General features: G+C 41.0%; 2 long non-coding RNA genes across 2 annotated transcripts; both read right to left on the bottom strand.

Moving 5' to 3' along the window:
- Positions 1–1,649: 1,649 nt before the first annotated feature.
- On the bottom strand, positions 1,650–3,746 carry LOC112188722. Its single transcript, XR_005805521.1, has 3 exons — positions 3,401–3,746; positions 2,490–2,572; positions 1,650–2,409 (listed from the first exon to the last, which is right to left on the bottom strand). It is a non-coding gene; the product is annotated as an uncharacterized LOC112188722 (long non-coding RNA).
- A 4,670-nt stretch (positions 3,747–8,416) lies between these two features.
- Positions 8,417–10,316, bottom strand: LOC112188770. Its single transcript, XR_002931558.2, has 3 exons — positions 9,965–10,316; positions 9,054–9,136; positions 8,417–8,973 (listed from the first exon to the last, which is right to left on the bottom strand). It is a non-coding gene; the product is annotated as an uncharacterized LOC112188770 (long non-coding RNA).
- Between the last annotated feature and the right edge of the window lie 6,611 nt (positions 10,317–16,927).

Below are 16,927 nucleotides of genomic sequence, written 5' to 3'. Positions count from 1 at the left end.
ATGCGATTGACATACTTGTAATGTGCGATTGATTAGTATAGCTATTATGTATTGCCTTTTGTATACATGATGTAATCCTATATAAACCTCATGGTGAAATGAATACAATACAATTACCCAATTCTCTACAACACGTTATCAGCACGATACTCTAATCCAAGCCCTAGCCAGAAAAAAATCCTAACACCCGAAATTTCTTTCACCAAAAACTGCCGCAAGCTCCTAGACCTTGCTAACCATACTGTGCACTACTCCTGTAGCCCTTGACCACCCATGTGCCTCCTACTGCCCCTGCAGGACGCTAGTTCCTGTGCAGATCAGCCTGCTTTCAAGAACCAAAAAGTCTTGATCGGGACCTCAGATAAAAATCCTTCCTTTATCAAAGTTGTTCATCTCTGCCCCTTCTATCTGACCTCCAAATTTCAGCCCTATTGGAGTCTTTTTGAGATCTGTACACCATTCGAAGTGGGAGCTGTTCAGAAGCGAATCTGCTCCGAATTTCAACAAGTAAGTTTTAAAGATTAAAATTCATGCTTTCTTGTCTTTTAAATTCCTTTATTTTCTGCAGGATTTTCAATATACGAACATGGGTTCTATTATTTAATAAAGCGAAATTGTGGGGATTCACGCTTAACGAACTAAGAGTGTTCGCATGAATTAAGAGTGTTCATAATGCTCGGACTAAGAGCGTCCGTAAGCATCAAATTGTGACCATATTAAAACATTATTGTTTGGTCTAATCCAAAAGATATTCTTGGAAATTGTTTTCTTGGTCGCATAGCTCAGAAATCTTATTATTTTAGTTTTCGTGGAAGTTTAGCTCCGAAACTAATATATCTTTTCTTCTTATTTTCAGGATGTCGAATGAATCTAGACTCGACTTTCCCATGTTGACTCAACAGGCTCAGTTTACCACAGTTGGGTAACCGATGTTGAGAACCACCTCACTTCAAAGGGAATATTACTCATAATCTAGGCACCTAACCCGAATCGTGTGTTCATGAAACACCTACAAAGCATGCTCAAGCAGTTATCTTGATGTGACGCCATATGGACAAGGCACTCAGATTGGAGTATATGTCGATCAAGGATGCAAGAGAGCTATGGGTAGCGCTAGAAGAGTGCTTTGGCAATGTCCAAGATTCTCTCCTCCCTGACTTAAAGGTTCAATTGAACAATCTGCGTTTTACTGATTTCAAGTCTGTTGCTGAATATAATTCAGAAGCTCTTCGCCTACAGTCCATGTTGAGATTTTGTGGACAACCTGTCACAGAGTAAGAGCTAATTGAGAAAACTGTCTCCACCTTCTCCGTTTCAGCCATTGTGGTATCAAAGCAATACCGCACTGAAGTCAATGTGTTGAGACAAAAAAAATTACACTCTTCCATTTTTTACTTGAACCACAGATTATGTAGCCTTTCGATCAATTATTACGGATAGACTCCTTGTGGTATGAAGTCCCTACATAAACAAATCAAATGAAGAGGAAATGACAAGATAAGAAAGATGATCAGCTAGTGTTCTTATCCACATCAAACTTTATTATCAAATTTGGAAGATTATGATAGGATGTGGGACGTGAAACATGCATGCACCATTTGAAATTCAAATTCATTTGACTGGTCATGCTATATAGATGCTCTGGGGATAAAAGGATCAACTTGGTTTACTAAGGTTCAAATTCAAATAAGAGTCCAAACCTGATCCGATCACCACGGACGTGGCTATATAATTTAAACAGTATTGAAGCCACGAGGAAGAAGGAAAAAAAAAACACTACAGGGAGCAGAAAGAAAAGAAATACATAGAGGGGAAAGGGGAGAAAACATCAGCAATCAAGAGGCCCAAGTTCTGCCAGAATCAAAGCAGGTCCTTCCATCAATAATTCAAAGGCGAAGCTCAGGTATACAACGCATCCTTGCTGTACCCGTCGTCTTTAATAGGGAAATACATGGTCCAGAATGCTTGCTGTCAACAAAAGATAGGCTGTTCATGAACAACCTTCTTTCTTTTGTTGAGTCTCCGAGAAATACATGGTCGTTCATGAACGGCCAACCCTCATGTGATCTGCTCCTGCGTTGAGACGTACATGGTCGTTCATGAACGGCCGCAGTCTCAACGTGCTTGGCTGCTGCAGCTTCTAATGATGGAACGTAACGTCATTCACAAACGACCAAGTTCCGATGCTAAAAGAATCTGCACAAAAAGCCATCTTTTCTTCCTTCAATCTCAGCAATACACATCACGCAAGAAGCTTCCCACTCTGCCTCGTTTTCCTTCTTCCACCGTAGCAAAACCTTTGCACCACCACTTCCAAAACAAGAAATACAAAACCCAAAGCTAAACACCAACTTATCAAGCAAAGCAAGAGCCTCACCCTTAATCTCCAGTTCCAATCTTCTCTGCAAGCTGCAAATAGAAGGGAGGTTTAGAGGAATTCAAAACCTACCGGCTCAGAATGGCATTCGTTCAAAAAGTTTCAGACTCACTTTGTCAACTGGATAAGTCGATCTGCCCCTTGAATACAGAGGCAGTGGTGAAGTGAGATTTGGCGGTAGCAAAGCAACTAAGTCTGCACACCAAAAGATTTGAAACCAATTGTTAATTGAACTTCTTTCTCTGTCCACGAAAGTAGTAATTTAATTAACAAAGAAGACGATAGAGGCAAGCTTAATTGTAAAACTGGTGAATGCTTGAAGCGGTGGTGACAGTCACAATCACAACAAAACATGGTTGCAAGTTTAATTAATGGAGCAGTCATTTTGATGCGGTGGTATGATCAATAGGTGGTCAGAAAGAAGACATGAGACAAAGCGGTGGTGGGATAGCAAATGGGACGAAACATGATTGTTTCTAGAATCCCAGAAACATGGTTTGAATGTTCAACCTGAGTCAAACGGTGGCAACTAATTGATAGCTAGCAAACAAAAACATGGCATGTTTGATTAATTGTTTCTTTTGAAGTACTGATGACAACAAAATGGGGCAACTTAATTGATTAATTAGATCATGAACTCAAACCGGAACTTGCTGTATGTGACAAGCAAGAAGACAAATGATGGCAAGATTAATTAAATGATCTTTTGAGGACATGATGTGATCAGTAAGAAGTCAAAGCATAATGGAGGTGCTATATATAGGCTGGGAGGCAACGAAATGAAAACAAAGCTTAATTGTTTTCTTTCTAGAATCAGTACCATGCATATATGATTAACAAGAAGACAAGAAATATGGCTTTATTATTCAATCTAGAGCTTGCTATATGTTATAAGCAGAAGTCAAACGGTGGCAAGCATAATTGAATTAATCATTTCAACTTTCTTGAAGCGGTGCTACACATGATCAACAAGAAGACAAAAAAACAAAGGCTTAATTGATCATTCAGAGAGGCGGACTGTACCAAAAAAAAAAGGGTCATAAGCTCTTTGTGCACCAGCTGATTGACGAGTTGCCGCAACAGAAATTGGTCCAATTGCCACACCCAGTTTACAGCAGCAAAGAAATAAATTTGGGAATTTTGATTAGTACTTCGACTGATCGAAGCCCAGTGAGAAGAAATAAGAAAGTTGGAGGCTTTACCTAGTTTGAGGCTTCAATAAAGAGTACAGCATCACAGGTATGAATCCCGCTATTTACGCAGAGCCGGGCTTCAGGTTTCCCTCTCCGAATCGAACTACAAGTGCTAGCTTCCATCTCCAGTATACCAGCTTGAGGCAACTACGAAAGATCCCAGTTTTCTGATGTGAAGACAAGAGTCTATCAGTTTGGTCTCACGATTGTAGCGGGCTTTGCAATTGGGCCTGATGCGAAATAAAGCTAAAAGGCCTAAAAAAAATGGGTGTCCAAAACAGTCTATAATTGGTTGAATCAAATCCTGAAGCCCCCTTTAAGACAATTTATCTCGATGTTTGGGCCTGGCCAATTTCGTTTGTCGACAACACAAAAGCCCATTACACGGCCCAGTACAAAATTCAACACATCGGGTGCCCAAATCAAATTTTATGAACTACGGTAGGTTTGATCCCACAATGGGTACGTAGGCAATCTAGCAACACCCACTAGATGCAACCACAAGTCCAAACAGAATCCCTGACTCCACCAGTCAAAATTTAGCCAGTCCTAAATTGAATCATTGACTCCAGTCAAATTCTTCCAACACCAGAAATACAAACTCAATGAACTACGGACGGTTTGATCCCACAATGGGTACGTAGGCAATCTAGCAACACCCACTAGATGCAACCACAAGTCCAAACAGAATCCCTGACTCCACCAGTCGAAATTTAGCCAGTCCTAAATTGAATCATTGACTCCAGTCAAATTCTGCCAGCACCAGAAATACAAATTCCTGAACTACAATGGTTTGATCCCTCCTCGAGGGTATGTAGGCAATCTAGCGACCCACTAGATGCAACCGCAAGTCCAAACAAAATCCCTGACTCCCTGGTTCATCCAATCCGAATCCCTGACCTCATCAGTCAATAAATTCTGTCAAACACCAGGAAACGTCACAGCCTTTCCAAATAAAATCCATGACTCCCTGGTTCATCCAATCCGAATCCCTGACCTCATCAGTCAAATTCCGCCAAACACCAGGAAACGTCACAACCTTTCCAAACAAATCCAAAACAAATCGAATCTCTGGTTCACTTACACCAAATTCGTCCAAACACTATTCCTATTCCAAAAAGCCATACCCTCCAATGGGTCATTCACCCATTGGAACTCTTGAACTACGAGTGGCTTGATCCCTCTCCAAGGGTACGTAGGCAACCCATTCAAATATCCGGGTGCAGCCGCAAAAACAAATAAACATACATCCCTACAATTGGTTTCTTCATAAATGGAATCAAAGGGTGTTTCCCTGTAATGGGGATTGTAATTAAAAGACACAATCTGTCTTGAATGGGTCGAACCCGAAATAATTAAAACTCTGTTCACTAAATGAATACGAGTGAAATTGTGTTGGGTGACATTTACGATTTTCTCTCAACATAATTTTTGGCACACCCGGTGGGACCCATTCTCCTTTTCATCTCCATTTGTGATATGACTAATCATATGTGTTACTTGTTTGCCTCAGGATACAAGATGGCACCACAAGTTACAGTATATTTCCAAGAGCTTAAAGCTATTGGGTCGAAGGATGGACAAGCAACACGAGTTGAACATCATGTTTCTTTCACCGTTGATCAAGCTCCACTAACAAGCAATGTTCAAAAGCTCAACCATGTTGTTAGAGTCATCAAGACCGCTACGCTCAATGCTAACCATGCCCCTGTCAGTACTCAGATAATGATCGGGTCTATTCCAATCAGTTTGGTTGTTACACCACATAGGCCCGAAGCCCCATGCCTCGAGTCCCCACAACAAGTACATCTACAATCAGCGACAGCTACTATAGCTTCTGAACCTCAGATAGTCAAGTTCATCTCAACCTCTGACAACTCATCTGGCACACAGGACAAAGTTGTTAAGGCACACCACCGACAGAATCTATCAGTGGTCAACAAAACAGCCTCTACAACTAGAAAGTCCAAGAAAACACGTACACCAGTGGGGGCATTCCAAGCACATAAATCACAGGGGGCATTTCCAGCTAACGTACCACAGGGGGCCTTCCCAGACTCTTCAGCAGAATCAAGACCATCTACGGTCCCTGTTGTTAGTCAACATACTCAAGCATTGTTTGAGACAAATGACGGCACAAAGCCTGAGACTATGTCAGTTATGGTCACAAACGCATCAACAATAGAAGAGCAGCTAGAGGAAATGAAGAGAATGCTAGCTGAAAAAGATGCTCAAATAGCAGCACTGACTTCTCAATTGGCTGCTATGGCCAACATAAGCGATCATAAGAATAATGAAAAGAGTGATCGTGAAAAGAACATCGGAGGACATGGTTCCACAATTGCAAGTCTTGAAGACATAAAGACACTAATTGCAGAAGGAATCCGTGAAGTATACACCTCCTCAAATCCACAGTTCTCTGGGTACTTGAAACCCTACCCTGCTCATTACGATGCACTACCATTCCCTAAAGGCTATCAGAAGCCAACTTTTGACAAGTTCAATGGAGTAGATGGCTCTCCGCATGAACATTTGGCTCATTTCTTCTCAGCCTGTGGGGAAGCATCACAGTTAGATGCATTGTTAATAAGGCAGTTTGTTCAGTCCCTTAAAGGAGCAGCTTTTACTTGGTACAGTCAATTACAACCAAGTTCTATCCTCACATGGGACGATATGCAAAGAGCTTTTCTGGCACAGTTTGTCAGCTCCAAAAAGAAAGTCTCAATTATCGACTTGGCTGACACTAAACAGAATTCTGATGAAAGCACCAATGAATTCATTTCCAGATGGAGGAGCTTAAACCTCCAATGCTCAGAAAAATTGACAGAGATTTCGGCAGTACAAATGTGCTCAAACAATCTCTTACCAGAGATAGCAACTTTTGTTAGCACCGCAGAACCTCAAACATTTGAAGCACTAGTCTCAAAAGCTAGTAATGTTGAAAAAACAAGTTGCCCGTAAAAAGTTTATGACACAAAGGGCATCCTTCAAATACCACAGAGTTGACAACACAGATGAGTCGCTGGCAACCTTTGTCAAGACTGACAACAAGTCAAATACATGCAAAGCAAAAGAAGGGTCTAGAAAGCTCACCCTCAAAGAAAGAAAAGAAGTCAAATACTCTTTCGATGATGATGATGTCGAACATATTTTCAGTGAGCTCATCAACGCACAAGCTATTGAGCTTCCTAAACTGAAACGACGAGGTGAAGTCAACAAGACCAACGACCCCAAATTCTGCCAGTATCATCGAATCGTAAGTCATTCAACAAGGGATTGTTTTGTTCTGAAGGACATAATCCAAAAGATGGTCAATAACAAGGAAATTGAGGTGGAGACATCGTTGGCAAAGTGAAATCCAAATTTGCCTCCGAACTTACCGGTCTCTCAAAAGGTGCTTCGAAAAAGAAAAAAAAATTCCTTTATGGGAACTACGTAAGGCTTGATCCCTCAAAAGGGGTACGTAGGCAGTCTAGCCTCAAAAACTAGATGCAGCCACCCAATCAAAAATATATCTCTATTCCTGAATCAATCAGGAAGAAAGAGAGAATCAGATAAATGAAGCAGTAAGTGTTGTTGGCCAAGCATGAAAGGCTAATTAACATGTGCCTATGACAAAAGGATGCAGCTTGTCATCAAAGTTCTTGGAAGGAATACAAGTCAATGAAACTCTTTGAGAAGAAATTCTCTCGAGGGAGATCCGAGTGAGGCGAAATCTTCTCCAAGATGATCCAAGTGAGGATAAATCTCCTCGAAACAAATCTGAGTGAGGGGAAATCTTCTCAAGGTCGATTTAAATGAGGTGGAATCTCCTCGATAAAGATCCGAGTGAGTAGAAATCTCCTCGAGCTCGATGTAAGTAAGGAGAAAGCTCTTCGAGAAAGATTCAAGTGAGAGGAAATCTCCTCGAGAAAAATCCTGGTGAGGTGCAATCCCTTCTGGGCTGATCCGGGTAGAAGGGAAAAATCTCTTCAGGAGCACATAGTTTAATACCTACAAATATCATGAAAGCTACAAAGGTGCAACAGTTGCTTCATTTACCAATCAAAAAAATTCCTTCATAGGAACTACGTAAGGCAGTCTAGTCTCAAATTCTAGATCCAGCCACAAAATCTTCAAAATCACATTATCACCACTACAGGTTGCAACCAAATGGCACCAAGCCTTGCACCTTTGAAGAACTCCTTGTACGAGTATAAACTACAAATGGTGAAAATAATGTTGACAAAGATGAATTGCAAAAACAAGCTCTGTAAGCAGCTTTCCCAAACTCTGATGGACTTTCGGAAAAACTAAAGTTGTCAAGCCTCGCACGCGAAAGCTATTCCACGCACGACGCTTGAGGGGGCAACTGTTGAGACAAAAAAAATTACACTCTTCCATTTTTTACTTGAACCACAGATTATGTAGCCTTTCGATCAATTATTACGGATAGACTCCTTGTGGTATGAAGTCCCTACATAAACAAATCAAATGAAGAGGAAATGACAAGATAAGAAAGATGATCAGCTAGTGTTCTTATCCACATCAAACTTTATTATCAAATTTGGAAGATTATGATAGGATGTGGGACGTGAAACATGCATGCACCATTTGAAATTCAAATTCATTTGACTGGTCATGCTATATAGATGCTCTGGGGATAAAAGGATCAACTTGGTTTACTAAGGTTCAAATTCAAATAAGAGTCCAAACCTGATCCGATCACCACGGACGTGGCTATATAATTTAAACAGTATTGAAGCCACGAGGAAGAAGGAAAAAAAAACACTACAGGGAGCAGAAAGAAAAGAAATACATAGAGGGGAAAGGGGAGAAAACATCAGCAATCAAGAGGCCCAAGTTCTGCCAGAATCAAAGCAGGTCCTTCCATCAATAATTCAAAGGCGAAGCTCAGGTATACAACGCATCCTTGCTGTACCCGTCGTCTTTAATAGGGAAATACATGGTCCAGAATGCTTGCTGTCAACAAAAGATAGGCTGTTCATGAACAACCTTCTTTCTTTTGTTGAGTCTCCGAGAAATACATGGTCGTTCATGAACGGCCAACCCTCATGTGATCTGCTCCTGCGTTGAGACGTACATGGTCGTTCATGAACGGCCGCAGTCTCAACGTGCTTGGCTGCTGCAGCTTCTAATGATGGAACGTAACGTCATTCACAAACGACCAAGTTCCGATGCTAAAAGAATCTGCACAAAAAGCCATCTTTTCTTCCTTCAATCTCAGCAATACACATCACGCAAGAAGCTTCCCACTCTGCCTCGTTTTCCTTCTTCCACCGTAGCAAAACCTTTGCACCACCACTTCCAAAACAAGAAATACAAAACCCAAAGCTAAACACCAACTTATCAAGCAAAGCAAGAGCCTCACCCTTAATCTCCAGTTCCAATCTTCTCTGCAAGCTGCAAATAGAAGGGAGGTTTAGAGGAATTCAAAACCTACCGGCTCAGAATGGCATTCGTTCAAAAAGTTTCAGACTCACTTTGTCAACTGGATAAGTCGATCTGCCCCTTGAATACAGAGGCAGTGGTGAAGTGAGATTTGGCGGTAGCAAAGCAACTAAGTCTGCACACCAAAAGATTTGAAACCAATTGTTAATTGAACTTCTTTCTCTGTCCACGAAAGTAGTAATTTAATTAACAAAGAAGACGATAGAGGCAAGCTTAATTGTAAAACTGGTGAATGCTTGAAGCGGTGGTGACAGTCACAATCACAACAAAACATGGTTGCAAGTTTAATTAATGGAGCAGTCATTTTGATGCGGTGGTATGATCAATAGGTGGTCAGAAAGAAGACATGAGACAAAGCGGTGGTGGGATAGCAAATGGGACGAAACATGATTGTTTCTAGAATCCCAGAAACATGGTTTGAATGTTCAACCTGAGTCAAACGGTGGCAACTAATTGATAGCTAGCAAACAAAAACATGGCATGTTTGATTAATTGTTTCTTTTGAAGTACTGATGACAACAAAATGGGGCAACTTAATTGATTAATTAGATCATGAACTCAAACCGGAACTTGCTGTATGTGACAAGCAAGAAGACAAATGATGGCAAGATTAATTAAATGATCTTTTGAGGACATGATGTGATCAGTAAGAAGTCAAAGCATAATGGAGGTGCTATATATAGGCTGGGAGGCAACGAAATGAAAACAAAGCTTAATTGTTTTCTTTCTAGAATCAGTACCATGCATATATGATTAACAAGAAGACAAGAAATATGGCTTTATTATTCAATCTAGAGCTTGCTATATGTTATAAGCAGAAGTCAAACGGTGGCAAGCATAATTGAATTAATCATTTCAACTTTCTTGAAGCGGTGCTACACATGATCAACAAGAAGACAAAAAAACAAAGGCTTAATTGATCATTCAGAGAGGCGGACTGTACCAAAAAAAAAGGGTCATAAGCTCTTTGTGCACCAGCTGATTGACGAGTTGCCGCAACAGAAATTGGTCCAATTGCCACACCCAGTTTACAGCAGCAAAGAAATAAATTTGGGAATTTTGATTAGTACTTCGACTGATCGAAGCCCAGTGAGAAGAAATAAGAAAGTTGGAGGCTTTACCTAGTTTGAGGCTTCAATAAAGAGTACAGCATCACAGGTATGAATCCCGCTATTTACGCAGAGCCGGGCTTCAGGTTTCCCTCTCCGAATCGAACTACAAGTGCTAGCTTCCATCTCCAGTATACCAGCTTGAGGCAACTACGAAAGATCCCAGTTTTCTGATGTGAAGACAAGAGTCTATCAGTTTGGTCTCACGATTGTAGCGGGCTTTGCAATTGGGCCTGATGCGAAATAAAGCTAAAAGGCCTAAAAAAAATGGGTGTCCAAAACAGTCTATAATTGGTTGAATCAAATCCTGAAGCCCCCTTTAAGACAATTTATCTCGATGTTTGGGCCTGGCCAATTTCGTTTGTCGACAACACAAAAGCCCATTACACGGCCCAGTACAAAATTCAACACATCGGGTGCCCAAATCAAATTTTATGAACTACGGTAGGTTTGATCCCACAATGGGTACGTAGGCAATCTAGCAACACCCACTAGATGCAACCACAAGTCCAAACAGAATCCCTGACTCCACCAGTCAAAATTTAGCCAGTCCTAAATTGAATCATTGACTCCAGTCAAATTCTTCCAACACCAGAAATACAAACTCAATGAACTACGGACGGTTTGATCCCACAATGGGTACGTAGGCAATCTAGCAACACCCACTAGATGCAACTACAAGTCCAAACAGAATCCCTGACTCCACCAGTCGAAATTTAGCCAGTCCTAAATTGAATCATTGACTCCAGTCAAATTCTGCCAGCACCAGAAATACAAATTCCTGAACTACAATGGTTTGATCCCTCCTCGAGGGTATGTAGGCAATCTAGCGACCCACTAGATGCAACCGCAAGTCCAAACAAAATCCCTGACTCCCTGGTTCATCCAATCCGAATCCCTGACCTCATCAGTCAATAAATTCTGTCAAACACCAGGAAACGTCACAGCCTTTCCAAATAAAATCCATGACTCCCTGGTTCATCCAATCCGAATCCCTGACCTCATCAGTCAAATTCCGCCAAACACCAGGAAACGTCACAACCTTTCCAAACAAATCCAAAACAAATCGAATCTCTGGTTCACTTACACCAAATTCGTCCAAACACTATTCCTATTCCAAAAAGCCATACCCTCCAATGGGTCATTCACCCATTGGAACTCTTGAACTACGAGTGGCTTGATCCCTCTCCAAGGGTACGTAGGCAACCCATTCAAATATCCGGGTGCAGCCGCAAAAACAAATAAACATACATCCCTACAATTGGTTTCTTCATAAATGGAATCAAAGGGTGTTTCCCTGTAATGGGGATTGTAATTAAAAGACACAATCTGTCTTGAATGGGTCGAACCCGAAATAATTAAAACTCTGTTCACTAAATGAATACGAGTGAAATTGTGTTGGGTGACATTTACGATTTTCTCTCAACACAATGCTGGATGGATTATGAGGTTTCATCAGCTTATCAATCTCATATCTGTATCTGAGAAACATGATAACATACTCGTAAGGAATTATAATTCAAGACCCATTAGAACTAAAAACGTTCATAAGGCGAATTATAATGCACCCAAAAGAGGGCGCAAGGAGCGGAACCCTAAGAATAAGGGATATGAGGGACGTATGGGTCCATATAACCGCCCTAACAAGGAAGGAAACTACAAGTTTGGTGCTGATACACTTGGTGGCAATGCCACACGTGGGAGAGGTGGTCATGTTGGTGGCGCCATGGCTTGTGGTGGAGGCGCCATGGGTCATGGTGGTGGCACCAACCCTCCTAGGGAATGCCCACAATGTGCACAACGTGCACCTCAGTTAAAGGGAGGCAACCACAATGACATGTGTCATCGATGTGGATCAAGTGAGCATTGGTTCAAGCAATGCAAGGCAAGCGAGCAACTAGCTTCAAGATACAGGGCATACAGGGACCTGAGGGAGCAAGAAGTGTACCTTGCAGAAGAAGAAGAAGAAAATGGTGGAGACATCCATCTGACCATAGAGGACTTCAAAGATGACAATGAAGTGCATAAGGATGCCGCAGACTTTGATTAGATTAGTCCTTTTATTTTCCAAGAATTTTTGTAATGGCAATATGCCTTAGTCAATAAATGACAATTGTATTAAACTCTTTCTTAGGTGGTGCACCCAATGAAATATGATGTCTAGGAAAGTCATTAAGATTAATGATACTTAAGAGAGCCTCACTCCACCAACATTTCTCTTTACTTTCCTGGTCATATTTGATTGGAGTTACCAAACGGATAGAGTGACTACAATGTGTCTTAGTTTGATTTTATTTTGGATTAGACTTTTTGGGATCTTTGATGTAATCATTGGCTATCTTTATTAATAAAGTATCATATTATTATTTGATGTCATGGACATGTTTTAATTCTAAACTTTATTATTTTTCAGTATGTTTCCTGGAGAGTTGGAATGCTTTGTTGATAGTGGCATCACACATACTATATTGCGACATAGGCAACTATTTATATGGATGACGCCTAGTCGATCTTCTGTGACTACGATGACTGGACCATCACAATTGATTCATGGTCGAGGACCAACTCAATTTATGTTGCCAAATAGCACAAGTATTAATGTCACCGAAGCTCTATATGCTCCTAGGGCTGGAAGGACCCTATTAAGTTTTAAAGATATAAGAGCCAATGGTTTTCATATGGAAACACATTGTGAGAATGAACAAGAGTTTCTTTGCATCACCTCTAATGACTATGGACATAAACGAGTATTAGAGAAACTTATGTGTCGATCTAGTGGATTGTATGCAACCACTATTCGAATTATTGAATCCAACCATGTCATGAGAGATGACTTATGGGATTCTGACACATATAGGCTTTGGCATGACCGTTTGTGACACCCAGGTCGTGATATGATGATCCGTATATTAAAGACTTCACACGGACATCCATTTTTCAAAACGAAAAGAAGTTATAACCAAAATTCGATCCAAGGTAGGGCTGGCGCCGCCTACCACCTGCAGCCCAAAAGTGGTATTGATGCCACCAATACCTCCTTGGTTCCTTTTTCTACTTCTAAAGTCAATTGTCACTTCTTGGCTTAACCGGATACTTCCAAGTTACTTCTAAAGCCCATCTTTAATTTTGCAAAGCCTGCTCGTTAGCAAAATTAGGATTGAGACCATCCTATGCAAAGGACACTAAAGAAAATATTTCATTCTTACAAAGAATCCAAGGTGATATTTGTGGACCTATTCAACCAACTTGCGAACCATTTAGATATTTTATGGTGTTGGTTAATGCATCGACACGATGGTCACATGTCATGCTATTGTCCACAAGAAATGCTGCATTTGCTAAACTCCTAGCACAAATCATTAAATTAAGGGCTCACCACCCTGATCATCCCATTAAGTCAATTTGCCTTGACAATGCTAGAGAGTTTACATCAAAAACATTTTATGACTATTGCATGTCCATTGGGATTGAGATTGAACACCATGTTCCTCATGTTCACACCCAAAATGGTCTCGCAGAAGTTTTCATTAAAAGACTTCAAATGGTCACTAGAGCATTGGCTATGCGCACCAATGTCCCTGTTTCTACTTGGGGCTATGCAATATTGCATGCAGCTGTGCTCATTCATCTGAGGCCTACTGCCACTCAACCCTTTTCCGCGTCCCATATAGTTACTGGATATGAGCCTGATGCCTCACACTTATGCATATTTGGGTGTACAGTTTATGTGCCAATTGCGCCGCAACAGCACACCAAAATGGGTCCTCAAAGACGATTAGGAATTTATGTTGGATATGACTCTCCAACCATTATCCGCTACTTAGAACCCTTGACAGGCAATCTATTTACCGCTAGATTTGTGAAATTATCACTTTGATGAGACAGTCTTCTCGTCGTTAGGGGGAGATAGGAACAATAATGTTCAACAAGAACGACAGGAATTGTCGTGGCCTATCCCCACTTTGTCTCATCTTGATCCCCGAACCGCACAGTCCGAAATTGAAGTGCATAGAATTCTCGATCTTCAGAACGTAGCAGACTCTATGCCTGATGCGTTTTCTGATATTGCTAAAGTGATAAGATCACATATACCTGCTGTAAACGTGCCTGCAAGGATTGATGTCCCTAAAAATTATGGACATGGCGCCACCCCTAGGGGTATTGGGCATGGCGCCTCCACCACTAATAGTGATGGCAATGTGGCTCAGGTCGGGCTCCCAGCAAGGAAATGTGAGAGGCCCAAAGGTTCGATGGATTCTCGCCCGAGAAAGAAAGCGAGTTTGGCACAAAAAGATCCATTAATCATCGACATAAATACCCCGTCTCATGAAAATATTCCAGATTATGGTTATGTTCAAGAGACATCATTGGGGAACGCTCTAATATTAGAACCAATTCCAGGGAATAGGAAGATCTCCATGAATTACACTAGTGTACATGAGACGTTGAATCGAGATTCTATTATCCTTGATGATGTGTTTGCATATTCTATTGCTCAAGGAATTATAGAACACGATGATATCAAACCTCGCTCCATTGAGGAATGTCAACGAAGAGCAGACTGGCCTAAATGGAAAGATGCGATCCCTGTTGAATTGGATTCACTAACAAAGAGACAGGTATTTGGGCCTATAACACTGACACCCCCTAGTATAAAGCATGTTGGCCATAAATGGGTCTTTATTAGAAAGCGTAATGAAAAAAATGAGGTTGTTAGATACAAAGCCCGCCTTGTGGCGCAAGGTTTCTCACAACGCCCTGGAATCGACTACGAGGAGACATAATCTCCCGTAATGGACGTTATAACGTTCCGCTACCTTGTCAGTTTGGTAGTTTCCAAAAAACTTGACATGCAGCTTATGGATGTGGTTACAGCATATCTCTATGGGGATCTAGATTCAGAGATATATATGAAGGTTCCAGATGGACTTCAATTATCCAAGTCAAGTGGCTCTAAACCACGGAGCGCGTTTTCAATAAGATTCAGACGCTCACTATATGGATTGAAACAATCCGGACAGATGTGGTATAACCGTCTAAGTGACTACTTGATTGGGAAGGGATATGTCAACAATGAAATATGCCCATGCGTGTTTATAAAGAGGACAAGTTTCGGATTTGCAATTGTAGCAGTTTATGTCGATGACATGAACCTAATTGGAACTCTAGATGAGTTAAAGGAAACTGTTAAGTACTTGAAATCCAAATTTGAGATGAAAGATCTTGGGAAAACACGATTTTGCCTCGGACTAGAACTTGAGCACCGTAGTGATGGGATTATGATCCATCAGTCATCATATACTCAAAAATTATTAAGATCGGTCATAGTCTTGAGCCTGAAAAAGATCTGTTTCATCCAAGGGATGAGGACGAAGACTTATTAGAGGCTGAAGTGCCCTATCTAAGTGCAATAGGTGCATTATTGTACTTAGCTCAATGCACAAGACCAGACATCTCATTCGCAGTGAACTTGTTAGCTCGACACAGTTCTGCGCCAACACACCGCCATTGGATTGGCATAAAGACAATCTTTCGATACTTAAGAGGTACAATTGATATGAGCTTGTTCTATCCTTACAGAAAGAAAAGAAATAACGAAAGTGTGGGATCGGACTCCACAAGGCAAAACGCCACCTTCCGTGCTCCTCCTCCCTTCCATAAAAATGACAACGATGTCTTGATGGGTTTTGCTGATGCAGGGTATCTCTCTGACCCTCACAAAAGTCGCTCCCAAATGAGTTATGTCTTTACCATGGGAAGCACTGCGATATCTTGGAGGTCTACAAAGCAGACCCTTATTGTTACTTCCTCAAATCATGCAGAGATTATCGCTCTACATGAAGCCGTGCGAGAATGCATATGGCTAAGGTCTGTTGTTAGACACAAGGAGGAACTTGTGGTTTGAAGTCTACCACAGATGAACCTACATGCATCTATGAAGATAATGCAGCTTGTATTGAGCAAATGAAGTTAGGTTTCATCAAGGGCGACAACACCAAGCATATATCACCTAAGTTCTTTTACAATTAGCAACAACAAACACTTCTAAATATTGAAGTGAATCAAATCCGTTCAGAGAATAATGTAGCGGACTTGTTTACCAAGTCGTTACCTAAATCCACCTTCGAGAAACATGTGAAGAGCATCGGATTAAGAAAGTTATCCGAACTCCCATAATTGTAGAAATCAGGGGGAGACCTTGACATCAAGGGGAGGTATGATGTCTACATGTTCGATCTCGAAGAGTGAATGACGTATTGTGCTCTTTTTGCCCTTCGACCAGGGTTTTTTTTGTCCCACAGGGTTTTTGTTACCTGGCAATATTTTTAGTGAGGCAACGATCAAAACGTCATCACCGAGTTTGAGCGTCACAAGGGGGAGTGTGGAAGGATGTCGACTACTCCACATTCACGCATGTTATGCTCTTTTTCTCCTTCGACCAAGGTTTTTATTACTTGGCAAGGTTTTTGACAAGGCAACTTAGAAGCACATAGCAGAGGCAACACTATTGACATGGAATATCCAAGGGGGAGTGTTGTAAATGATAATGACTATTCATGCAATAGGTATTGCTTAATGTATGTGATTGACAGACTTGTAATGTATGCGATTGACAGACTCGTAATGTGCGATTGATTAGTATAACTATTATGTATTGCCTTTTGTATATATGATGTAACGCTATATAAACCTTATAGTGAGATGAATACAATACAATTATCCAATTCTCTACAACAGTCAACTAATTTATGGATTAGTGAAATTACACAATGATCCACTCCAGTAGGGCTGACAAA

The sequence above is a fragment of the Rosa chinensis genome, chromosome 2, assembly GCF_002994745.2.
Source record: "Rosa chinensis cultivar Old Blush chromosome 2, RchiOBHm-V2, whole genome shotgun sequence".
Lineage (NCBI taxonomy): Eukaryota > Viridiplantae > Streptophyta > Magnoliopsida > Rosales > Rosaceae > Rosa > Rosa chinensis.
Note: the sequence above shows the minus strand (reverse complement) of the source record. Positions and strands in the feature narration are given on the sequence as shown.